Source organism: Myotis lucifugus, unplaced genomic scaffold (genome assembly GCF_000147115.1).
Source record: "Myotis lucifugus unplaced genomic scaffold, Myoluc2.0 scaffold_58, whole genome shotgun sequence".
Classification (NCBI taxonomy): Eukaryota; Metazoa; Chordata; class Mammalia; order Chiroptera; family Vespertilionidae; genus Myotis; species Myotis lucifugus.
The window spans coordinates 4,749,231-4,752,120 of record NW_005871106.1 but is presented as its reverse complement, the minus strand read 5'-3'; the positions used below and the strand labels follow the sequence as shown (position 1 = coordinate 4,752,120).

General features: G+C 44.2%; 1 protein-coding gene across 1 annotated transcript in view; it reads left to right on the top strand.

The window, feature by feature from the left end:
- The first annotated feature begins 2,271 nt into the window (after nt 1-2,271).
- PPP4R1 (protein phosphatase 4 regulatory subunit 1) overlaps nt 2,272-2,890 on the top strand; it is a 56,819-nt gene continuing 56,200 nt past the window's right edge. Inside the window, exon 1 of the mRNA XM_023754254.1 lies at nt 2,272-2,443. The gene's annotated coding sequence lies outside the window, so the exon portion shown is untranslated. The remainder of the gene's footprint in view (nt 2,444-2,890) is intronic.

The following is a 2,890-nucleotide window of genomic DNA, read 5'->3' as shown; positions in this document are numbered from 1 at the left end:
GGCTAGGAAACACATAGGAAGGAAAGATAAGACAAATTTCACACAAATATTTCCCTTTATAAAATATACCAAAAAAAGTATACAGGAGGGTTCAAGTAAAAGATTGGCAATACATTAAAAATAAAAAGGACTCTGTTCTTTTTACTTGGGAATGATAATCTGTGAGGGACGTCCATCAACCTGTCTCAAAAAATAAATAAAAAAACAAGGTGAATGAAATGTGTTTTTTTAAAAAAAAGTTTTTATTGATTTCAGAGAGAAGAAGGGAGAGGGAGAGAGAGAGAGAGAGAAACATCAATGATGAGAATCATCAATGGGCTGCCTCCTACATGTCCCCTATTGGGGATCAAGCCCACAACCTGGACATGTGCCCTGAATTGAACCATGACCTCCTGGTTCATGGGTCGACGCTCAACCACCGAGCCACACCAGCTAGGCTGAAAGGTTAAAATTTTGTTTAAAAAGCATTTTTATTGAATTTCTTCATTTTCAGATTGATTCATTTTTATTACTCAAAATAATAACTGATAATCTGCCTTTATGTACTTTTAGGTTCAGGAATGATCATTCTGAAGAAAAAAGTAAATGGTTCCATTATCAATATAAACATTAATAAATGGGGTAGCATCAAGCAATGCCAGGTAGGTTTTATTTGTTTATTATCAATATTTTCCCCATGATATTTATTATGTTTGTGTTTGAAGAACCAAATTAGTTAATTTTCAAGTATCCTTGGTGAAATAAAGGAAATATTTCACTAGTGTGAAAGTTTTCACTATCGTTTGGAAGAGGACTTATTCTTCCCAAAATTCAGGCCTTAATAGACCCAGATTTGGATAATACTTTTTTAAAAGTTGACCTGCAACACCCGTCTATTGTCAGGGGCAGAGCAGGTTAAGAATTCATTGTGTTGTGTTCTGACCACTACACACAGCTTCTGGTATCCATGGTCTAGAGACTGTAAGTGAAATTGGAGTAAGGGTACATAGAATAACGATTGTTATTGTTTACATATAATTTTCATAAGGAGGAAACAGTACATTTCATAGAATACTGGTTTAAAAACCATTGATATTATTTTGAGGAAGGAGTAGAGAATGAGAGAAAATTAAATGTAAAAAAAAATGTACTTGTGCTGAACCACTGAAATGTCTAAAAACCATACTGACTAAAGGAACCTACTGAGGCATATAATGGAGGTAAGATGATAACCAAATACATCGCTTTTGAACAACACAGGCGACGTTACACAGGCCCTCCTCCTCTGCTGCCTTCCCAGAGAATACTGAGATAAAATTTACTGAGGTCTAGCTACCAGAGACAGGTAGTCATCATGTACCCCAGGCTAGCATTTGGTACACAACCTCTATTTATTTTATCATGATCACTGAAAATTATACTGGGTAGATCACTCAGATAGTTTTGTCTTTGGATGTCCAGTAGCTGAATAGTTGGCGCTCGGTAAATTCTGTTGTTTAGAGATCACCATTGAAAGGGCCAAATCCTATTTCCCGCTCCTTCCACCCAGAATTGCTAAAGTGGTAGGTGTCAACAAGACAAGTATCACAGCAAAACGGTCACAGATTGCATCAATTGGGACCGGTTTCTGTCGATAGTTCGTGAATTCCTAACGCATCATTTTGAGAGTTGGTGTTTTAAGCAGAATTCATGTAAGGGCATTTATCAAGGGAAGGAGAGAAATCGATGACAGCTTTCAGCCTTTGCTTTTAATTATTCTATATTTGACAAAATTAGACATACACCTGGAATTATAGATTGTATTCCAATCTTTATTACTCTTAGAAGTTTAATATTTACTATACAATGTGTTCCATATCTGAGAGGGAAGTTTTGGGAATAGCTATATATAGAACCCATTTTATGACACAGATTTATGAACTTCAGGAGATCTGATGCCTTCCAGTGGTTCTCAACCTTCTGGCCCTTCAAATACAGTTCCTCATGTTGTGACCCAACCATAAAATTATTTTCGTTGCTACTTCGTAACTGTAATGTTGCTACTGTTAGGAATCGTCATGTAAATATCTGATATGCAGGATGGTCTTAGGCGACCCCTGTGAAAGGGTCCTTCGACCCCCAAAGGGGTCGCGACCCACAGGTTGAGAACCGCTGCCTTAGACTGCTCCTTCATTGGTGAAAGCCACAATGCAGGGAGGAACAAGCTGATGAACTATTTAGAATTCCCTCTCCTGCTCAAGAGGCCAGGCCCCCACAGTGGTGTCGCTGAAACAAGTCCTTGTTTCGTTCTGCACTTCAAGAGATGACCCTATGGGAGGCCTTGAGTAGAACCGGAGGTGGGGAGAGGATAGTGTGAAATGGAACCAGCAGACCTAGGCTGAGCGCTCACTCCGGGCTTGGGAGCCTGGCTCATCAGTCACACAGGCGAAAAGGGGGAGGATAAACTCTGTGATCCGGCACTCAGGTGAGCACCTACTACTTAAAGGGAAAAATCATCATCGCAGGCCCGTTCCTGGAGCACCGCCGCCATGGCCGGTGCTGTGCCAGGCTCCTGGCATTCCTCTTCCCTCCGATAATCCCGAGCGGCGGCGATCGTCCCTCCTCTTACAACGGGCCACCCGCCCGCTAAGTCAATGGCAGCGTAAAGACCCGAGCGCGGGCCTGCCGCCGGCTGGAGGGTTTCCGCTCGGCCGGTTCACGACCAGCCGGGCGCAGGGCGATCACCTGCGTCTCCGACCGAACCGCGCGGGGGCGGGGGGCGCGGGGCTGCCTCGGTCCCCCGAGACCAGGCGGCCGGGCCCAGGGCTTTGTTACCAGCCGCTTCCCACGGGCCCCGGCGCGCGGGGGCGGCGCTTCCTCCGCCGGGAGGGTGGGACCCTCGCCTCCGCCAGGCCTCGGATCGCCGCCCACG